At 42.6% G+C, this 11,484-nt stretch overlaps 1 long non-coding RNA gene across 1 annotated transcript; it reads right to left on the bottom strand.

Moving 5' to 3' along the window:
- Positions 1-2,473: 2,473 nt before the first annotated feature.
- On the bottom strand, positions 2,474-10,879 carry LOC123595227. The gene is made up of 3 exons (XR_006711085.1): positions 10,600-10,879; positions 3,723-3,818; positions 2,474-2,942 (listed from the first exon to the last, which is right to left on the bottom strand). It is a non-coding gene; the product is annotated as an uncharacterized LOC123595227 (long non-coding RNA).
- Positions 10,880-11,484: the final 605 nt, after the last annotated feature.

The raw sequence follows: 11,484 nt of genomic DNA, 5'->3' as shown, positions 1-11,484 counted from the left end.
TTTGATTGAAACTGGGCTGGGGTTGGGGCGCCTGGGTGGCGCAGTCGGTTAAGCGTCTGACTTCAGCCAGGTCACGATCTCGCGGTCCGTGAGTTCGAGCCCCGCGTCGGGCTCTGGGCTGATGGCTCAGAGCCTGGAGCCTGTTTCCGATTCTGTGTCTCCCTCTCTCTCTGCCCCTCCCCCGTTCATGCTCTGTCTCTCTCTGTCCCCAAAATAAATAAATGTTGAAAAAAAAGAAACTGGGCTGGGGAATCCATTTCACTCATATGGCTGCTGGCAGGTAGGGCTAGCACGGTCTCAGAAAACAAACAAACACAGAAACACCCCAGGGTGCCTAGTTAAATGTGAATTTCAGTTAAACAACAACTAATTTTGCAAATGTCTGCAACATTTGGGACATACTTATACTCTTATTCATTGTTTATCAGAAATTCAAGTTGAATTGGCATTCTTTTTTTCAATCCAACAACCTTATTGGCAGTAGGTCTTTGTTCTTTGCCATGTGGGTCTCTCCAAAGGGCTGTTTTAGTGTCCTTATGGCATGGTGGCCAGCTTCTCTGAGAATAGGTGACAGAGAGGTGGAAACTGCATTGTCTTTTATGTTATAGTCCCAAAAGTCACATGTCATCATGTCTACCAACTTCTGTTGGTCACATAGACTAATTCTCATTCACTGTAGGAGGGAATTACACAAGGGTCTGGTCATGGGGTGCTATCTTGGAGGCTGATTCCCACGTCTATATTCTGGGACTTGAGGGATGGTTGGTAAGATCTCCCTCAGTCTCCAAATATTATCTGTTTGTGCAAGGCAGAATTCTAAGGTGCCCCTAAGGAGTTATACCCGTATAAAATACCTCCTCCTTAAATGCAGGCAGAGCCTGGGACTTGCTTCTAGCCAACATAATAAGACCAAGGTGTTGAGATGTCACTCTCTTGATTAGGTCATATTATATGGCAAAGATACTAGGGTTTCATTTTCATAATTCTTTTATATGAGTCCCCTTTAGCCTACTAGAGCAAGAGACTCTTCCTTGCTGGCCTTGAGGGAGCTTCTCTGTTGAGAGGCCTGCCAGACGGTCAGTGTATGACAAGATGGGTGGACTCTCGGAGTAGAGAGTGGCCCTCAGCTGACGGTCAACGAGAAACTGGGGGGGGGGGGTCTCAGTTCTACAGTGGCGCAGAACTAAATTCAGCCACTGATCATGTGAGCTTGGGAGAGGACCTATGACTCCCAAAAGGAATACAGCCCCGGAAGCACCTTGATTGTACCTTTGTGAGACCCTGAAGTAGAGGACCCAACTAGTCTGTAACTGGGGTTGTGATGCACAGAAACTGTGAGAGAGTAAGTGTGTGTTGTTTTAAGCTGCTGAGTTTGTGGGTATTTGTTACAAAGCAATAGATAACTGGTTCCCCCTTCTATCTTTCACACTGTATTGGGCTGATATGCCACCCTTGGGAGAGTATTATTAAATCTCACTCCCTTCTCGTGCCCTCTATTAAAATTCGTGCACTTTCACAATGTGCCTGAAAAGATATATAAAGCCAATTTGCAAAACTTGATCAAACAAGTAGCTGTAATTAAATGTGGAGAGTTGTTAAGATAGGTGAGCAACAGGGGACGTTGAATACACAGCAGGATGAGCTAAAATAGTCTAGGGATTCAGGAAAGGGCTTCTGGAGAAAGTGATATTAAAAGTTGGAAGAGAAAGATTTCCTTAGACAAAAGGAGAGATGCAGAGTATGAAGGCAGAGAAGTTTTAAAAAGGGTGAACTATTGTGGTATGACAGAAAAAGTGCATAAATCCTAAGTGTGCAGATTGACACATTTTCACAAAGTAAACACCCATGCAACTTTCGCTGGGATCAAGAAACAGTGTTACCTGTCCCTTAGAAGCCTCCCTGTGTCCCATTCCAGACAGGGACCTGCCCTTCTTCTCCAGAAGGGTAACCCTGTCCAAACTTGTAACATCATAGTTTCGTTTTTGACTATTTTTATACTTTATATACTTGGACTAAGATAGCACCTGGCCTTCTATACCTGCTTTCCTTCCCGGTGTTATGTTTGTGGGACTCATTCATGTTGTCGCATATAGCTGTAGTTACTTTTGTCTCATGGCTGCACAGTATTGCCCTTTAAGGGGATCCCACATGTATTCATGTTCATGTGGATGATCTGGGTTGTTTCCCATTTGGAATGATGGTACACAGTGCTGCTGTGAACATTGTTGTGCGTGGCTCTAGTGAACAACAACATATGTTGAGGAGATTCCTAGGAGTGGAATTGGGTTATGGTATGAGGCATTGGACTTTTGAAATCAAGGAGTGAGGCATCGAATATGACTTATAGGAAACCAAGCAGTCTAATGCCAGTCTGCCTTTGCAAGCTTGGTTTAGATCACTCTCTGAAATACAAGAGAGTGGTCTCAACAGATTCCAGGAAGGTAGGCCAGTTCTAGATTATTCACTGCCTTGCAAACCACATTCAATTTGGACTTTGTCCTGAGGAGCCATTAAAGGGTTAAAGTGAGTAAAAGATCAAAATTGATTTTTTTCAATACTTAAACATTTATTTGCCTCTAATTATTACTAAACACAATGCTAGACACTGCAATAACACCAAAAATAACAAAACGGAGTTCACATCTTCTGGCTACAGTTTGAAGAATGAATTGAAAGGAGCCAGGCCTGGTGTGTGGAGACAGATGGACTGCTCTTTCAGTGCTTGTGAACCACAAAAATGTTTGATCTTATAAGGGTTTATTGAGTCTGGTATCGATGTTTTCTGAAGTGAAGGGCCTTGCGTTGAATCATTGTTTTCTCCTGGCTCAGCCAGAGGACTTAACTGGCATTTTTCACCAAAGAAATGGGGCGGCCGGTGGAGCTGCTGGTTCGCTTTTGTTGGCTGACATGCTGTCCCATAGTAGTCGTGCACTCTGCAAATGCTCCTGTAAAGAAAACAAGAAAAGCCTGAGTGCCACTGTCCTAATGGGGCCTTTGACCATAGAACATTGCTGGCTGTGGAAGAAAGCATGACTCCAATACTTTAGTGATAGAAATGCAGACTAATGCTTGGGCCAGGAGGGCATCCTTGATTCTCTCCGGTAGACATGTGTGGTCAACCCACCGTCCTCTACGCACTGAGACACTTCTAGCCAGAATGGCCCTTTCCCCACGTCATGGCTAGGGTTCCCCCATCTTGCTCTCTTTAATCGTCCCCACCGAGGTTTAACCATCACATCTACACTTGTTCACTCTCTTTATAGAAAGCTAACTCTCTACATCAGTATATGCTCATCTTCTCCAGCAAGGATTGTGCCTGCTTGAGACCTGTTTCATGTCTGTTCCCCATGTATCCACAATCTGCCTTCCACCTTCCACTTGTTTGGCCCGGCCTTTCATGATCTTTCTCACCACTCTACATCCGTTCACTAAATCCCATCTGTTTGACCTCAGAAAACCCACTTATGACCAGTTGTTTTCTTTCCGCACCTCCTGCCGACTTTCTAGCCCTGTTTCAGGCACTCTGCATCTCTTGAATGACCCCAACTGAATGACCCCAAGTGACGCCTTGCTCATTCTCCCCAGCCTGCTTCACTTTTTCTATATGTCCAGAAATTATTGTCTTTTTGGCACTATTCTTCCAGCTGTAGCCACAGTTAGGGTTCACTCTTAGAGCTTCTCAGACTGTTGCTGTTCATTCGAAAAAACTTACGATCACTGACCTGGAAAGTGATGAGATGCATAGGCCCAGAATGGACCCCCTTTCCTTGGGATTGGCCAAAAGAGGCAATTGTTTCTTAGCCTTCTAAAAGCTCAGTCTAAGAAAGCAAGAAAGAGAGAGAGAGAGAGAGAGAGAGAGAAAGAAAGAAAGAAAGAAAAATTATATATATATATATATATATATATATATATATATATATATATATGCTCAGTCTTTGCCCAGATCTCACAATCATGCTTCTAATCCATTGTCTGCATACCTTCCCCCATTGTGCAGATGCTTAAGGATTAGGACTCCCCTCACACCTGTGTGCGTGATATATCACTAAGTGTCCGTAATACTACCATCTCCTTCTACCAGCACTGTGTCCCCAACTCCTTATAATCTCTCACCATTATAGCCAATCGTGAACTTTTGCCCATTCTGTTTCAAAAGTTTATCTTGGGGCACCTGGATGCTCAGTTGGTTGAGCATCCAACTCTTGGTTTTGGCTAAGGTCATGATCTCACAGTTCATGGGATCAAGCCCCACGTCGGACTCTGTGCTGATGGGGCAGTCTGCTTGGGATTCTCTCTCTTCTTCTCTCTCTGCCCCTCCCCTGCTCACGTTCTCTCCCTCTCCCTCCCTCCCTCTCTCCCTCTCTCCCTCTCTCCCTGACTTTCCCTCTCTCAAAAAATAAACCTTAAAAAAAAGCTTATCTCATGCCAGCCTCTTTTCTCCACCTCTTCTGCCATGCCTTAATTCAAACCCTCATCATCTCTTGAATCATTTGCATCTGACCTCCCTGTCACCATTCCTCCTTCAGTAATTTATTTACAATTACCCAGACTCTTTCTCAAATACTGAACTGCTATGTTACTCTTAAAAACTTCCTAAGATTACCTCTGTAAGGGTATATATTTTGTGGCTATTTAATAATATTCCATTGTATAATGTACTACATATGGTTTATCCATTTATCAGTGAATGAACCTTTCAGTTGTTTCTAGCTTTTGGTGATCATGAATAGTGCTGCTATAAATACTGGTGCACAAGTTTTTATTTGAATACCTGCTTTCAATTCTTTTGGGTAGATACCTAGGATTGGAATTGCTGGGTCATATGGTAACTCTATTTGTAACTTTCTGAGGAGTTACCACACTGTTTTACATAGGGGCTACACCATTTTACATTCCCACCAGCAACATATGAGGGTTCCGATATCTCCACATCCTTGTCAACACTTGTTATTTTCTGTTTTTTGATTATAGCCGTCCTAGTGCATGTGAAGTGGTATCTCCTTGTGGTTTTGACTTGCAATTCCTTAATGACCATTGATATTAAGCACCTTTTCATGTGCTTATGGGCCATTTGTGTATCTTTTGTGGGGAAATGTCTATTCAAGCCTTTTGCTCATTTGCCCTTAGGATCCTCTTTTTGTATTATGTTCTAAGAGTTCTAATTACATTCTGGACATAAGACTGTTTTTAGGTACAGTAAAACCTTGGATTGTGAGTAACTTGTGTGAGTGTTATGCAGAATGAGCAAACATTTCGAATAAATTATAACTTGATAAATGAGTGACGTCTTGCACTCCGAGTAGTATATGATGCCGAATGTCACATGATCACAACTGAGCCAGTGGTTCTTCTCTCTCTGTCTTACTGCAGGATTGTGGAAGATCCTCTCCCACACTTGGTGTCAGGTCAGGCCACTGTGTTAGGCCACGGTGTTTGGCAGAAATCGGTGATTTTTCAGAACATTGGAAGGTGCCCACAACTGGCACTGGTGTATTTTCTGTCCCTTCAAAGCACCTATGGACAGTCCTTTGCTTTTTCCAGACAAGAGTAAGCTTAGGAATGCTCTGCTTCATTCTAGGTCAGGCTGCCTGCAGATAGAGACCCTTTCCTCTGCTGCCTTATTGCCAGTTACATTAAATACAGTCTGTGACAAGAGTTGATTAATACTGTACTGTAGTCAACATCCATGTGAGTGTATACAATGGCCCCCATGCAGAAAAAGGTTGAAAAGAAAGGCGGTAAGAAGGAGATGATTATGGTGGAAATTAAGAATGAAATCATCAAGAAGTATGAACGAGGTATGTGAGTGGCTGAAATTCCAAGATTTTATAAGAAGTCTATGTCGACCATTCGCACACTATTAAAGAAGAAGAAAAAAGGGGGCTAGATGCAGCCAAAGGAGTCATGAGAATATCAAAGCAACAGCCACGTGTTCTGGAAGATGTAGAAAAGTCGTTTCTGGTTTGTATAAATGAGAAGCGACTAGCAGGTGACGCTGTGACCGAGAACTGTATCTGCAAGAAGGCAAAGGCCTTGTACACCGACCTCATAAGTAAACTGCTAGGTATGTCAAGAGAAAACAAAGAAGGCTTCAAGGCAAGTAGGGGGTGGTTTGATAACTTTAAGAGGGAAGTATCATCCATAGTGTTGTGAGGCATGGAAAGGTTCCGAGTTTAGACACTAAGGCAGCAGAGGTGTTCACTCCCAAGTTCCAGAGGCTCTTGGTTTCCGAGTGGTACCTGCTGGAGCAAGTGTTTAACTGCAACGAGACGGGGCTTTTTTGGAAAAAGATACCAAAGGGGACCTACGTTACAGAAGAAGAGAAAGCAGTGCCCCGTCACAAGCCCACGAAAGACCATCTCACCTTCCTGTTTTGTGCTAATGTAAGCAGGGATTTTAAAGTGAAGCCCCCGCTTGTCTATCATTCTGAGAATCCACGGGCCTTCAAGAAATGCAAGGTGCAGAAGAGCCAGTTAAACGTTATGTGGAGGTCCAACAGCAAGGCTTGGGTGACTCGTATCTTGTTCGTTGAGTGGATCAACGAGGCCTTCGGTCCTGCAGTGAAGAAATCCCTTTTAGGAAAGAGTCTGCCACTCAAAGCCTTGCTGCTTATGGATAATGCTCCTGTTTATCATCCAGGCTTTGAGGACCACTTCCTGGAGGAATTTGAGTTTTTAAGGTCAAGTTCCTTCCTCCCAACACCATTCCAGTCCTTCAGCACACAGATCAGCAGGTCATTTTGAACTTTAAAAAGCTTTACACCAAAGCATTATTTCAGCAATGCTTTGAGGTGACCAAAGAAAGGAACAAATCTTCCCCTCCAAGAGTTTTGGAAAGATCATTTTGACATTGTGAACTGCTTCAGATCATGGATAAAGCCAGGGATGGGTCACCAAGAGAACCCTCAATTCTGCTCAGAGAAAACTGGCCTGAATGTGTTCTTGGGCATGACGTAGAGGGGCTTGCTCATGAACAGGAGCTGCCAGTTGTCACTAAAAGTGTGTCCTTGGGGAAGGCCAGGGGCCTGGAGGTGAACAAGGACGACATTCAGGAGCTGGTGGAGGAACATGGCCAGGAGCTGACCACTGACGAACTGACGGATCTGCATCCAGAGCTACAGCAAGAGGTTACAGAGGAGATCTCGTCTGCAGAGGAGGAGGGGAAAAAGGCGGAGGAATCCCTCACTTCAAGCGAGATTAGGGAGATGTGTGAAATGTGGGAAGCAGTGCGAAATTGTATAGAAAAGCACCACCTGAATAAGGCTGCAGCGTGCGAGCGAGGGATCTCTTTCACGACAATGCATTGTCACATTTCTGAGAAATCCTCAAAAGGAGGCAAAAGCAAGCGTCATTGGATAAGTTCTTTGTTAAAGTTGCACGAAAAGAAAAAGATTCCATTGAGCCAATAGATAGCAGTGATTCCGTTAGAGTGAAAGTCATCCTACACAGTAACCCTCTTCTCTCTTGTCTCCCTCACACCAGCCACGAGGGTTTTCAAAGGTAAGTGAAGGTTAATTTGTTTATTTTTCTTTCTATTTTGTATTTTCTTTGTTATTTTGTGTTATATGACAGTGTTGTGATCATTTTTATATGAATATTTTGGGGTCGTGGAACGAATCATCTGAGTTTCCATGATTTCATATGGGGAAATTTGCTTTGATATACAAGTGCTTTGAATTAGAAGCATGTTTCCGGGACAAATTATGCTCACAAACCAAGGTTTTACTGTATGATTTGCAAGTATTTTCCCCCATTCTGCAAGTTGTCTTTTTACTTTAATGATAGTGTCCTTTCATGCATAAAAGTTTTAATTTTGATGAAGTCCAATGAACCTATTCTTACTTTTGTTGTTTGTGCTTTTGGTGCCATAACTAAGAATTTATTGACAGATCCATGGCAAGACTAACTTTTAAATTTCCATTTCTCACCATGAACCTTTATCCCATGGTTTACCCAGAATGAATGTCTAATAAATCCCTTGAAACCTTTTCCCTTCCTTCTAGATCCAGTTCACATGTCACCTCAGTGAATTCCCAATACCCACAGGAGGAGTGTTACTTATTCAAATACCTCCCTCCTTCAGGTGCTGATCCTATCTCACCTGGTGTATAAATGTATCTGTGTCTTTCTTTCCTTTTAAGATTGTGGTGCTTTGAGCACAGGGATGAATTTTATTTTACTCTGAAGCCTATGGCTTGAAAACTGATCAATGTCTGTGGAATGGATGGATGAATGAGCAGTTATGGGAAACAACACATTTTCTTGTTACATAGCTTTAAAGGCATTCCTGGCACCCCATAAGTTTTGTGGAAAGGAGGGACAGATTTCCCACTGCAAGGGTCAGACAGATGTAAGACTGAAATACATGGCATTGTCATTTGGCACTGAACACCCAGCAAGGTTCTTCTTGTCTTACCTACCCCCTATGGCCCTTTTGGGAGACCTTCCAATTCTCTAAGGCTCCCTGCCACCCTCTTTACATGAGAAGCCAGGACAGGGGAGTCTCATTTAAGATCTAATGTAGGCTTCATATTTATAAAGGGATAACCCAATTTATTTGAAGCTAGGGATATACTATTAATAAGGGGAAAAAAGTCATCATGGGAATTAAAGTCTTTCATAGAAGTATATAAAAAATGAGCACTATTCAGCTGCTTGAATTTTAATCTGTTCTCTGATTCCAAATGTAGTTGTAATAAGACACAAGACTACCTTTACTTTGGTTTCCTTTTTTTCTTTCCCCTTCTGTTCCTCTTCAGCATCCCATGCTTTCTCTTATTCTCCCCTTTTATCTTGGTATTGGGGCAATCAGAGAGACTATGCTTTCAACGAAATACCATTTTTTGCACTTAATGGTTTTGTAGTTCGTGAAGGTAGGAACATCACTTTTCAGAGAAGCAAGATCCCCCCCTGTGTACATTGACAGAGCTCTTCTTAGGTTGCCATGAGAAGTGGCCCTGACTTTCTACTTGGGCAGCCTTGACCTCACAGAGGAGCCATGCCCCTTGTGGTAATAAGCTCCTAGCCCATTGTGAAATAGCATCTGTGGCCGTGTGAGGCCATGCCGCCAATGTAACCTTTGCAGTGTCCCACGTTAGTTCTATACAATTAATTCCAATAATTCACACAGAGCCCTCATACTCTTAGGGAAAGATAGCCCCTTCTCTAGCCATGGTAACAGTCCAATGCCAGAACCAGAAATAAAGCTGTCCTATCTGCCTTATCTTATCTTTCTGAAAGCCAGCCAATCGGTGTCAGTCTCACACTTTTACCTTCATGTAATGGGAAGCTGCTGACTTTGAACTTGTTTCTAAGACTGACTACTCTCCTCTCTGACAATGTAACCTCAAAACAGACCCATCCCCTAAATCAGCTTCTTGTTTTGCTCAGGGAGCAAAGCTGCCTGACCAGTGAAACTCTCTTACTTAAGTAAGAAATAAATTCAGGCCTTTGATTTCAGAAATTGTGCCATGGTTTTATTCTTTGTCAGTTTTCCATTACCTCTCGAATGTCTGCATATGCCAGTATTACAATGTTCAATCATCTATGCTGTATATGATATTTCATGCTGAAGATGATAGTTATTGAGCATAAAGGTGTATCCATGCTATATATATGATCGTAAGTCTTGTAGTTATTGAGCATGAATAAAGTTACATTTTACATAGTCACAGGTTAAGAGAGATACTGTGCCTAAGGGGATTGGATAAGAATTTCATTTATCCAAAATTTAAAATCTTTCTGTTCTTGAAGTTTGATTTTTTTTTTTTTTTTTTGATTATAGGTTAGAAAAGCTGAGATTTCAGGGCGCCTGGGTAGCTCAGTCGGTTAAGCGTCTGACTCTTGATTTTGGCTCAGGTCGTGATCTCATGGTGTGTGAGGTTGAGCCCCGTGTCAGGCTCTGCACTGACAGCCAGGAGCCTGCTTGGGATTCTCTCTCTCTTCCTCTCCCCCTCTCCCTCCCCCACTCATGCTTTCTCTCTCTCTCTCTCTAAGTAAATAAATAAACAAACAAACAAATAAACAAAAGTTGAGTTTTCAAACTCATGTTCTTGAGCCTAATTTAGCATGTGCATGTGCTCTTAAAAATACTTAAACCAACATTTAGAGAGTCTGGCAATTTCACATTTAAGTCTAGGTTTCCATATTTTCTTGGGAGGAAAAGATGGTGAATTTGGTGTTCCAGGGCCTCCACCGCTGCCTGGCAGCACTCAGCAATAATGGAGGAGCTGGTGCTGCTGCTTATAAAGTGGGCGTAGGCCCCCATCTTTCTCATGGTCTCGGTCCTCCCTGTCCCTGCCCCAAGAGGTAGAAAGATCCTCAGTGACTCTTCGTCACCTCTCTCATTTATCTTACAATAGGGACCTATTCCTCTACACAGAATTCTCCATCATTTAGCATTTGTGTTCACTGCATTGTGGCTTCAGAGAGTGACCATTACAATTCCTTTATAGGCTTTTAAATTTGTCCTCTGGACCAACAAAAAAAGCAGGGTAACAGACCCTTTATGAGGCCCCTTGTGTTACAAGCCCTTTTCCCACAGTAGTGTGGCATCTTGGATTTCATATTCTTTCAAGGTTATAAATTTAAGTGTTCATACCTCACTGTTTTGGAGGCTTTTGTCTTTTCTCCCGATTTCTTCCATCAGTAGCGTATTCTTTCTTCCTTAAACAAACGTCATCCCTTGTGTTTAGCTGCTGTGGTAGATTATAAAAATGGTCACAAATTATGCTGCTTTTTCTACCCATGATCCATGCGAGTGTTCTCCCACACTGACTCCGAGCCTTGTGACTTCCTTTGGCCAACGGGACGTGAACAAACACGATGCAAGCAAAGGCTTGCAAAACGTTTATGCGCTGGGGCTTGCTCCTCTGCTGAGCTCCAGGACTATGACCACCACTACCGTGTGTGTGTGAGCCCAGGTTAGCTCACTAATGCAAATGATGAAAGATACATGGCTAAGTCGCCCTTAGCCCCCTGGCTCATATCCAACTGCTAGACATGTGAGAGAGCACATCCTAGAGCATTCGGTCCCAGTCAGGAGGGCCCAAACCAAAAGAATCATTTAGGTGACCCACCAAGTTGTGAGAAATGATAAATTTATGTTGTAATAAATTTTTGGTTTAAGCTGCTAAGTTTGGGGGTGGTTTACCACATAGAAAAAACTAACAGGTACAATGTAAATTAAAGAACATGCTATTACCAGAAAAGACCTGCATTTTCCAAAAATGTCAATATTATGAAAGAAAAACAAAAAGACCAAAGAACTGTTCCAGATTGGAGGATAGCAAACAAGCGTGAAAATCCAATGTAATAGTAAATCATACTGGATTGGATCTTGGACTGTGTGGGGGAAATGCTTTAAAAGACATCGCTGGAACAATTGAAAAAATTGGAATGTGGACTGTGAAATAGATAATAGTATTGTCTTGAATTTGATAATTATATTGTGGTTGTATAAGAAAACATCCTTGCCCTTAGGAAG

The sequence above is a fragment of the Leopardus geoffroyi genome, chromosome X (genome assembly GCF_018350155.1).
Source record: "Leopardus geoffroyi isolate Oge1 chromosome X, O.geoffroyi_Oge1_pat1.0, whole genome shotgun sequence".
Classification (NCBI taxonomy): Eukaryota; Metazoa; Chordata; class Mammalia; order Carnivora; family Felidae; genus Leopardus; species Leopardus geoffroyi.
The sequence above is the reverse complement of the archived record's forward strand: the minus strand, read 5'-3'. Positions and strand labels throughout refer to the sequence as shown.